At 33.9% G+C, this 12,583-nt stretch overlaps 1 protein-coding gene across 1 annotated transcript in view; it reads right to left on the bottom strand.

Moving 5' to 3' along the window:
* Positions 1–10,908, bottom strand: part of LOC105219026 (neuroligin-4, Y-linked) — a 143,381-nt gene extending 132,473 nt beyond the window's left edge. Inside the window, exon 1 of the mRNA XM_054231355.1 lies at positions 10,848–10,908. The gene's annotated coding sequence lies outside the window, so the exon portion shown is untranslated. The remainder of the gene's footprint in view (positions 1–10,847) is intronic.
* Between the last annotated feature and the right edge of the window lie 1,675 nt (positions 10,909–12,583).

The raw sequence follows: 12,583 nt of genomic DNA, 5'->3' as shown, positions 1-12,583 counted from the left end.
ATTATATATGCTGCCTACAAAATCGTGTGTAGACAAATTAGCAACAAGATGAGAAAGCAGAAAGCTAATAAAAACGTACAAATCACCTAACTGTTGTTGTATTTGTAAACATATGACGTTTTTATATGTGTAATACGTATGCATGCATATATGTGCGCTGTTGCTGTTTGTTTACTTGTGTTGGAAATTAAGTGCTTAAAAATTCATTTTCAAATATTTCACAAAATGCAATCAAATTGGCCAGAGAAAATGGCTCGAGGAGTCGTCCTGCTTTTATTTTGGGCAGCAGGCTTATCTGCAAACGGACACGCTCGCTTAGAAGTGTCAATAAAATAAGGAAAATGTGGTCGTGCATTTAGATTTTATAGCGCTCCTCACGAAAACGCACCAAAAATATAAACATACACAGTACGAGAATGTACTTCCACACAAACATATGTATATGAATGAAAGAGTTCGGAGTCCCAGGGGAGTCATATCTACATGTATATATATATATGTAACGCATCTACTTGTCTCGAAGACACAGCAATCCAGAACAGTAATAACGAATTGTATGACTACCTCCGGGTCTAAGGTATGGGATATGGGAGGTTTGTAGAAGTGTTTTGAATTGCGAGTTACGTTGAGCTGCCAACACATTTTCTCAAATTGGATCAACAAACAAATCTCAGCTTGGGACGTCAAAGGAGTAAAATGTGCGCACATTTTCTAGTAGATTTCCCTAAATTTTGTGAATATGTAGCTAACTAAAATATTGGCATATACTTGTATTTGTTGCTGTATTGTGGATATATCCTATTTTGAAATTCGAACTAGTTCCGAATTTATTATATTTGTGGTAGTTCCAATATGCTCGTTTACTAAACTTCGTTAGACGTAGCTTCGTGATTAACTTTATGCCTTCGTTACATTTCGTTTTTCACCATAGCTTATTGAATTTCGTTAGTTAGTGGTAGCTTCTTGATCAATTTTACACCTTCGGTTCAATTCGTTTTTCACCACAGCTTGGAAAGCTTCGTTAGTTAGTGGTAGCTTCGTGATCAATTTTACACCTTCGTTTATTTTCGTTTTTCACCATAGTGTGTTAGACTTCATTTCTGATTTCATTTTTTTCTTAGTTTTTTTTTAATTATTCACCACATCTACAACATCGACAGTGAGTAGGATTTTCGTGATAATGTTTACCACTTCGTTTCTTTCCATTCGTTTGTGTTATCTCACCATATCGTACGAGTACGTAGAAACAGACCATCGAAAAGTCATCAAAATGGCCAGTGCATTTCTTTTTAGGGTATTTCTTTACATAAGTATATATATGTATGTATATTCAACATTCCAACCTCACTACCAGGAGAGCCAGCAAGGATTACGCCAAGGCGTTGTAAATGTGGCAAAATATCTCACCAAAGCCCAAAACAACTTGATGTGTACCGACTGGATAAGCAGACAGGTCACATACTCGTAATGTTAGGGTGCAGTAAAAAAGGAAATGCGTTGGTGAAATATACAAAGAAGAAAAGGGAAAGGCAAAAATACGTGTGTCATAAAAGGGAGTTTAATGTGTTTCCTGAACATGCCGGAAAGTTGAGGTGATGTGTTTGCACATCAAAGCTGTGACTACTTTATAAAAGGATGTAAAAGAGCAAAAAGCTTATTAGAGCATGAAATATGAGGCAAGTGTATATATTTATTCATGGGAAGGTATATTGTATATTTTGTTGACGAAGATGAGTCAAGCCAACAATGAAAAAAAAAACTGAGCGGTAAACATTAATATACAGGAACCTAACGAGAAAGGACATGTTGGCTAAAAGAAGAGAAGCTAACAGTCAAACATCACCTGCTTCACAGTCAGTACAGAAAATCTACATGCTCAATGGAAGCGTGAGCATTACAAATTTATTTATTTATTTTTTATTTTTATAAAATATAGTAAAAATTTATCGAAAATATTATTATTACAAAAGTGTATTCAACAAAGTGAACTAAGTATTTGACATACCCGTTTTTGACAATAAAATGGTAAACAATTTATGTATTTGTTTACATTAACCCGTCTTTTTTTATCTTGAACAATGTAATATATATTGATAAAATTGTTTGCAATTTGTCAGTTGGAGCACAAAACATTAGTAAATTGCTTCCATGAGTTGTTTTGCATAAGCAGAAAGTATTCGGCATTTTATTTTATTCATTTAAAAAATATTTTTTTTTTGGTTTGAAATTTGTTTACATTTGAATTTCAAAATTTGAATTTTTGAATAAATGTAAGGGTTAAACCAATGGCAACAAACATGTCAAATTCGGGTAAAAAAAAAATGTCATATAAATACTTAGTTCACTTTGTTGAATACACTTTGATTATTACAACAATAGTTTACCGCTTAAAAAGCTAGACAAACAACAGTAGATAGTCTACGATATTGAAGTGAATTGTGTACGCATGAAAACATATTTCTGTATATATAAATAAGTCGATACCTCAATGTCGCAATCGTAACTCAAGCACGTAACACACTTCTAGCGCCTCAACACGCGTCATGTTTTCCTTTCACTGTTTTAACAAACGAACGATTTGTTATCTTTTTCTGCAGAGTATCTAGGCAATCAATTTGTTTTATTGAATTTTCCGATTTTTTACGCCAATTTGGGTCGATAAAAAGCAATATGAATGGGCGAGCCAATAGAAAAATACAAAACTAGAGCATGAATGGGTATGGATTTACACACACAGACACTTTCATGTGGCATAAAAGTTAGTTGAGACATCCAAGCAGTCATTCAATCATTTGAATGCTATAGCTCCTACGTGCGCACATATAAATACATTTATTGACAGCCTATGCTTGTACTATGATAAAATCCTCTTTGGGCTCATAGCGTGTTGCAGCGTGTAGCAGCCGGAAAATAGGCATTGCATATGCTAAATTGCCAATACGAAAACACTAAGTTATACAAACGATACAAGTATACATATGGTAGGTTTGTGATCTATCCGTGCTGTCTATCGTCCTTCAATTTGCTTTTTGTGGCCTCTCTGAGTGCTGGAACACCATTCTTTGTTTATTTCTATAGATGACTGTGTTGTTGTTGTTGTGTGTGTGATTGACGCATGACAAATGGTTAATCATGCTAACGTTGCGTTCTATTCATACCAATTTGTCACTTGTTTAGTCGGCTATGTGCCTGCTGTTCTTGTTGGGTTTAGGTACTAACATACCTGTCGATAGGATAAGCTTTCAATCTTTAAGTGCAAAATGAGAGCTTAGTCGATGTTTTGTTATCGGAGCAGCCTGCTGTATGAACAACAACTCATCGTAATTGGTTCGTATGTATAGTCCGAATATGGCTGCGTATTTGCATAGAAATTATGAGTACTGGAAAGATATAGTACAATCATTTATGTGTTTTCTAATTTCGATTGCCTTCAATGCGACATCTTAAGCCAGTTTTATTGCTATTTATTTAAATTTGTTTTTATAGCTATTTAAAATGCAAATCCAATTTGAAAAATATTTTGAGAATCTACTTGTAAGAAAAATCTCTGATTACAAACCCTTAAAGGCTTGGAAAAAATCGAAATAATTTGACATATTATATGCACTATGTCAAATAAATATGTCATATAAATATTCTATGCAACTTGGTTGGACTCACAACCATTCTAACATTATACTTGCAATGAAAGTGATTAGATTCAGCATGAGTTTGGAATATACATTTACATCCCCATGTAGGGAAGAGTGGCTGGATGATTGGGCAGGTTGAAGCTATTGTATCTATCTACCTCTTCCTATTTCTACTACCTCTTCTTAAATTAAATATTTGCTCTTTTCGTGCTATCTATAGCGACTAAGAATATTTCTTGTTAAGTTAATAATGATGAATAATATACCCTCATTACTTATTGCTTTGATACCAAATCATATCTGCGATATTAGTTTATCTAAGAAGTCCTCAGAACAAACTAAACTTCAGGAGAATCCGCCTTTTTGTCTGTTGAATTTCGCGGCTATGTATAAAGCGCTACAGATCTCGTATCCGGCAGTACAATACACCATTGAAAGGTCTTGACATAACCTACAAAACGACGCTATGCATGATCAGTTTGGATATTGCGTTTAACAGTTATATACGTGTAAACATGGAGTTCACTAACGACGAAATTCGCTCAATTTTAAAGTTTTCCTTCGTTAAAGGCAAATCCGCTAGAGAAATGTTCCGTGAGATTAATGCTGTTTTGGGGGATGGTAATCTATCACTTCGAACTGCGGAGGAATGATTTCTACGATTCAGAGCGACTGAAAATGACAACATGAATAAGCAAGCCGGCGGAAGACCTGTCACGACGAATACCGATCAAATCATGGAAAACATCGAGTTAGACCGTCATGTGGCATCTCGTGACATCGCACAGGAGATGGGAGTTAGTTACAAAACATTTTAAACCATCAGCAAAAGGTGGATACACAAAAAAGCTTGACGTTTGGCCTGCGATATGCTGTTGAAACGGAAAGAGCTATACCCATTTATGATGACTGGCGACGAAAAATGGATCACGTACGACAATATCAAGCGAAAACGGTCGTGGTCGAAGCCGGGATTGACGACCAGGAAGGTTTTGCTTTGTGTTTGGTGGGATTGGAAGCGAATCATCCACTATAAGCTGCTCCCATATGTCCAGACGTTTAATTCTACCACCTACTGCGAACAACTAGACCACTTGAAGCAGGCGATCGACCAGAAGCGTCCAGAATTGGCTAACAGGAAGGGTGTAGTGTCCAACCAGGACAAAGCCAGACCACACACTTCGTTGATGACTCGTCAGAAGCTACGGGAGCTCGGATGGGAGGTTTCATCGCATCCACCATATAGCCGGGACATAGCGCCACGAGATAATAACCTGTTCCTGTCCATGGCGAATGCGCTTGGTGGTGTAAAGTTGAAGTCAAAAGAAGCTTGTGAAAAGTGGCTGTGGGTATTAATGTGTTGCCGTCTAGATGGCAACATCGCATCCACCATATAGCCGGGACATAGCGCCACGAGATAATAACCTGTTCCTGTCCATGGCGAATGCGCTTGGTGGTGTAAAGTTGAAGTCAAAAGAAGCTTGTGAAAAGTGGCTGTGGGTATTAATGTGTTGCCGTCTAGATGGAAAAAGATTATCGAACGAAACGGCACATATTTGAACTAAATCCAACCACTGTAACACTTTTTATAAAATATTGAATAAAGAGAAAAAAGCGAAAGGCAGACATTTGCCAACCTAATACGTATGTACTTCCTCTAGCTATTGAATGTCCTTAAAGTATTTTGGCTGAGTTTGATTGGTAATCATACTATCCCATAGATATTTAGTTTATCCCCGAAATCTCGAATTTAAATTTATATTATATAGCGGTTATTTACGGCTCTTCATTATACTACTTCACATTCGTTACTTCAATAAAAATGGAAACCTTCGAATCAAATAATCGAGCGTATCGCATTTCAGTTCAAATATTATACATATCCCACAATAACTTACTACTATTTACAATTTGTTTGAATGAAATTTCGCTGCAGAAAACTACGAATTTCAACTACGCAATAAAATAGAAATCGAAATATGTGTTTCCGCAGGCGAATTTCGAGTTTTCTTTTTTCCCACGTCTTTCTCTTAAATTATTTTTCCGTGCTATGTATTGTTATTGTAATGTCTTTTCGATTGCCGATAACTGATAGATATGGATGAAGCAAAATAGAATACAATGAGTATATCAACTTTCTGATAGCGGGATCAACGGACAGCGTAACAAACAGAAGCGTGTGTGCACACAGGCAGAGCGACAGACAAGCGGGTGAACAGCAGCACAGTGTTGTGTAGCAGCGAGAAAATCCCTTGGATTTCATTACATATCACAGATTTTCTGTGGCTTTACTGCTGGTATATGCACATCTGAGTGTGTATGTGGTACATTGTGTTTGTATTTGTGTGTGTGTGGAAATAAAAGGTACATATGTATGTACAAACAATGGCATGTAACAACATAAGCCTGGTCCCTCACTGCGTTTTTTGCCTTCGGCGATTGGTGTAAAATGTCTACCGACTGGGATTACCCCAACATGCTACACGGTAGCATATCCTGAAGGCAGTAAAAAACACATAAAAGTGTGTTGTATCCGAGTCATACATTTATATTTACATTGCTTGTATATGTATATGTTTTGGATATACATATGCGTATATTTTTGTAAGGGAAAGTAATTTTTAGTATTATGCGGTTGCAATTTGAATAAATAAATTTGTGTTTAAATATTCAAATGGAAATATTTTTTATCATCGACTATTTATTAACATTTTGTTTTGTTAAACAAATGTGCAATGTAAAATATTTCTACAATTTTTAAAGCTGATTGAATTAGTTTTTCATCGATATGTTTAGTGTTTGCTTTACTTAAGTATTTAAAATTAAGCCAAAATAGAAATGCAATCCTATTGGCAGTTTATTACAGAAATGATATATTACGATTTCTTTTGCAAAATATAACTTATACAAAACCATATGACATAGCAGCCATAAAACCCAAATAATTTTGAGCGGACAAGTTTTTAAAGTTTGGGTACCAAAATTCACTTACTTACTTACACAATAAATTTGTGATATTTTCATAAAATGTATGAGAATTGTTTTGTTTGTTATTTTTTCCACAAATTGTCGGCAAAAATTATTTTTATAACCCCATATATATTAATATATATATATATATATGTATACAATATACCGTACTATTTGGTTATGAGTCAGGCCGCAAACAGTGGGCCTATCAGCTTCCTTCCACTCAATTGCGCCGCGCCACATAAATTTCGCCATATTTGTATTTTGTTAACATTTTATTGCGGTTTTATTTATTTCAGATTCCGCTTTTTACTCTTCTCCCACAACCAAATGGTAATCGCATTGAGAATGTAAATAGTTTGCTTAATGTGTAAGTGAAGAGCGTAAAGTGGTATTAAAATGCTCACAGTTAAGATGCGATTAACGTTTTTTTATTTATACACAGATATATACAAACATAAATACTTGCTCATTCAGTGTCCAGTAAAATATTATTTATGCGCCTATTTATAAAAGTGCAAAGTTTTTCATATTTATAATGCTAATCACTGTGAATATCGTGGAATGGCAGAAACAGTTAGACGGCCGTAGTCATAGTTAAAGGCATACTTGCAGGAATGCGTATACTCGTATATTTCGACGGAAGGTCTCATGTGTTTAGCTTATTAAGGTATACAAATATTTTAAGACCTTAACACCAGCACATATATACGCTTTAATTTTGATATTTTGAATGGAATTGCAGTTAAATGCAAAAGAAAGCATACATATACATATGTATATACGTATATATGATTTATAAATATATATGTATAAATTATACCTCTCAAAAATACACTGAACGATGAGCCAACTGCTAAAGCATAGAACCTACTACAAATCTGCAGAGATTCTTAACCTCTATATTCGCTATTTCGCGAGCCTGTTCTAAAAAGTGAGATCCAAGAAATCTCTTTCTTGATCTCGCAAAGGCGGGACATTCCAGAAGAAAGTGATGAGACGATTCCATCTCATCCTCCTCCATGCAGCTTCTACAGCTAGCATCCGGTAAGATTTTTAACCTTACAGCGTGGATCCCAATGGGGCAATGGCCAGTAAGAACCCCTACGACTAAGTAGAGGTGAGGTTTACTTAGGGCGAAAAGTTCAGTAGACCTACCGCGGTTAACCTTAGGCCAGAAGGATCTTGCGACTAAGCATGTGTTGGTAACTGACCAGCGCCTTCCCAGCTCAGCCGAAGCCCATCTGTCCAATAGCAAAATACACTTTATAGTACGCACAACATAATCATATATGATGTACATACCAGACATACTTGGAATATGCTTTTGACATGTTAGTATGTATGTACAAATACTCGCATAATTTCTAGCTAACATACGCACTGTCCTTGGCCGGAAAAGAATTCAATGCGTTGAAATATTTTATGGCAGAAATATGAGGTATTTTGCTGGCTATGCGAAAGCATATTCATAGTTTATTTCATTTCATAAAAAATAAAAAATTATAAAAATAATAGATAGATAGATAGATAGATAATATACGAAGTCAAGAAAAAGCCACCAAACTGGTTATTGTGTATAATATTAAAAAATTAACTGGATTTGATATTTTTAGCATTTTCTTAATATAAAGACTAGACATATCCGCTGTTCATAAATAATTGTAATAGGGTACACAAATTTGGCATAAAACAAGAATAAATGTATTTGAAAATATTTAAATGAAAATTATTGCATATTCAAATCGTCAAGCTTTTGTATATGTACAACAAAAAAATCAAACCATTAAGTTTGTTTAAAAATTAATTGAAAGTAAATATAAATGGTGGCAAAAATTAAAAAAAAACTGTTGTTATATAGATTTGGAAGTTTATACATGTATGTGTCATTTCTGGGTTGACTTACTAACGGTTGAGCTGGTATATAGCCATTAAAATATACGCATATATGAAAAAGAATTCTATATATTTGAAAACTGAATAAATGCGTTCAAGCACGCATATACACTTGAAAAATTGTACAATTTCGATTATTATTATCATATTTTTCCTGCTTGTGAATAACTTACATGTTATTTTGCATCACAATCATTTCATTGCCGTAGTCAGATGCTGTTATTTTCTAGGTACACATAAGACATTCAACGCATATTTATTTATGTACAAATAAAAGCATTGAAAGTATTGTATAAATGACGGACGAACACAACGAAAAAGTGTTGCATATTTCCACCATCTGGTTACTGTGAATGGCTGAACACAAAGGTGAACATATACATAAAGAGGGGTATTAGCACAGGCATTTATAAATATGTACGCATAAAGGATGGAGGCATAAAAGTGGAAATCACGCACATCACACACAAATAATGAAGCAGAAAAATTAAAATGAAAATGAAGAGATACCAATTTGTCAGTCAAATTCACAGATATACCATTATGCCGTTCACTCCAGTGTGTAAAAAACCTTTGCAGCATGTTGAAGGACAGTGTACACATGCATTTTTATATTTATGTGATTGTGTATACACAATGTACATAACAATCAAGCAGACATGTGAAGAAATAAACATTATGCGCGTAAAATAATATGCTTGTGTAGATTTTGTTAGCTGGCTGGCTTTGTTTGTTTACATCAATAGTCGAATAGTCCTGGATACGGGATATTCATGAATGTTTCCTTACATATTTTATTGAAATGTATTGAATGCGCTGTTAAGCACTTACTGCACGACTTAGTTGCACTCTTCGATAGAGAAATTTTGAAGATCTTTTGGTACCTTTCAAACAAAAAAATGAAAAATGAAATTTAAAAAAAAAAATGATATTCTTTTCTTAAAACAAACTAAAAATTCGCAGAGAGATTATTAAAACTATGATATATAGAAAAACGTAAGGATTTTTAATTCTTTTATTTTTTGTTGCAAATATTTAATTTTTATAAAATTTTTGGATGCATATTTTCGAAAGAAAGACGGTTTTTATCCTTTAGATACCTATATTTTTAATAAATGTTATTAAAAATAACTCTCCGATTCTTTCCCTAGCTTTTTGTGAAAAATGTTAAAAAAATATGTTATTTTTCGAAAGAATTGAAATACTTTCTCACGTTTACTCTTCAATAACGACAAGTTTAATTATATACATAATTAATTTAATGGCACACCCCATATTTAGTCTGTGCTGAAAAATGAATTATTTTACTTACAGTGACATACAGACTTATTTGAATATGTGAATTTTCGACTTTGATATAGATGCAATGCACTTTGTTCACACGAATCGGGCAAAGGATCTATGTTTATATGTGTGCATTTAATGCGCATCAAGAGCGATGAGCATCACATATAGTAATACAAAGTGGCACTCACACCAACCCACATAAGCAGACAAAATGCTAACATACATATTTATTCAGTGTAATGTAAATATACAATTTATAAGTGTGCTTTTCGTTTGTTTCATCATGCGTTGAGTGCATTTTAAAAATAAACAATCAGCTTTGTGCAAATACAAGCATGTTATTTGTTTAAATGTATACACCGATATAAAAGCACATATTAAATATGAAATTAAAATATACACGAATATAAATAAGTATATAAAAACAATTTTTTTATTACATATACTGTTATTCCAATATTGCTACTTTAACCCTTCGAATTTCGGAAAAAGATTGATATAAATGAATATAAATGTATTATCAGTAGAAAAGCTACACATATGCCACTGAGTGTATTACTAAGTCATTTTATTTAACTTGATTTTGATATATCACATACATATATACTATACTTAAGGGTTAAGCAAGTACTATAAAAATATCCATATACTATATATGCATATAGGTATGTGCTTTTTTGACGTTACGCATTGTATTGCACTTATAATGATTGTATAATTTTTTGTTATGAAATTTCTCTATTTAAATATATCTACATATATACAAATATGCAGAAACGCAGAAACGCATATTTGTGCGTATATGCAAATAATAAATTCGCGCCACAGACAAACACTACTGAAAATATATTTGTTTGAGTTGAGAACACTTAATAACTGCATTGTATAATTCACAATGTTACATATATACACTGTTCACCAATGAGTACCGAAATGACTGCATGTAGTTGAGAATGCATAAAATTGTAATAGCATAAAATTAACAGTAAAAGGAAAAGCTGAAAATATGTATAAATAAAATTTATTAAAATACATTTCAATTATTAACATGTTCCTACTTACATTTCTTTAAGCTCACTTTCGCATCAGACTAGGTTGTTACACGTTACTGACTGTGATATCTGAAATTTGAACCAAGTACATACTTATTACAGAATTTTACCTATTTAAAAAATATTTATCTAAAAAAAATATTGTAAATTTTATAAATATGTATCCCTACTAATATTATAAATGCGAATGTAAGTTTGTTTGTTACGTTTTCACGCAAAAACTACTGAACCGATCATCATGAAACTTTGTACATATTCTCTTGAAGGTACTAGAAGCAACATAGGGTACTTTATATTAATAAAAAATTTTTTTACGAAAGATAAAACAATTGTTTGTCAAAAAATTTATTTTTTCCTCGACGAGACAATATGGATGATTTTGAGAATGAAATTGCACGAGAGCTAGATTATGATTTCATAGCACTGCGACATTAAGTGACAGAATTAGTTCCTCAATTACTTCCAGAGCAAAATCATGTTTTCCATCAAGTTTTACGTAAAATAGACTCCGGTAGTGGTGGACTCTTCTTTCTCGATGCACCAGGAGAAACTGGAAAAACGTTTTTACTAAACTTATTATTAATGTCCGTCAGAAAAGAGTCCGTCAGAGAGGTCAGGTATTGCCGCGACGCTATTAAACGGCGGTCGTACGCACATTCCGTTTTAAAATTACCATTGAATTTGGCACAGATTCAGAAGATTCGCCAATCTGTAATTTAAGTAAAAATAGTTCACGAGGTAGAATGCTGCGAGAATGCAAGCTTTTAGTGTGGGATGAAAGTACAATGTCTCACAAAAAGGCTATAGAAGCTTTAAACCGGACCCTCCAGGACTTGCGAGATAGTACAGATATAATGGGAGGCATGGTGGTTTTATTGGCTGGTGATTTCCGTCAAACCCTCCCAGTGATTCAGAGGGGGACACCAGCAGATGAAATTCAAGCGTGCATTAAATCGTCAAGCTTATGGTCGACAGTTGAAAAACTCCGCCTGTAAACGAATATGAGGGTGCATTTTCATAATGACGTGGATTCAGGACTTTACGCAGAAATGTTGTTGAAAATTGGTGATGGTTGTTTAGACGTTGACGCTGAAGGCTACATATCACTGTCAAGAGAATTTTGTAATTTAGTAAAAAGTGATGTGGATCTCATTGCTAATGTTTTTAAGGAATTAAAACAAAATTTGTGTAGTGATCAGTGGTTGTGTGCAAGAGCAATATTAGCACCAAGAAATGAAATCGTTAATAGGATCAACACTGACATTTTAAACGAGGTTCAGGGAGAAATGAAGGAATATTTGTCAATGGATACAATTATGGATACGGAACTAAGTACTTCATATGCTGTGGAGTTTTTAAATTCACTTGAACTATCGGGTGTACCGCCACATAAACTTCAATTGAAACTAAATGTACCAGTAATGCTTATGCGAAATCTAGATGCTCCTAGGCTATGTAATGGAACAAAGCTTCGGATAACAAAATTGGGACAAAACATACTTGGTGCTACTATTTTAACAGGTGTCGGTAAAGGAAATAGAGTTATAATACCTCGGATACCAATTATTCCCACTGACTTTCCATTCCAATTTAAAAGGATTCAGTTTCCCGTCAAGCTTAGCTTTGCTGTTACTATAAACAAGGCACAAGGACAAACATTACAGGTATCAGGAGTGCATTTAGAAAACCCATGCTTCTCTTATGGTCAGCTTTATGTAGCCTGTTCACGTGTATCTAATGCCAGGA

The sequence above is a fragment of the Zeugodacus cucurbitae genome, chromosome 2, assembly GCF_028554725.1.
Source record: "Zeugodacus cucurbitae isolate PBARC_wt_2022May chromosome 2, idZeuCucr1.2, whole genome shotgun sequence".
NCBI lineage: Eukaryota > Metazoa > Arthropoda > Insecta > Diptera > Tephritidae > Zeugodacus > Zeugodacus cucurbitae.
The sequence above is the reverse complement of the archived record's forward strand: the minus strand, read 5'-3'. Positions and strand labels throughout refer to the sequence as shown.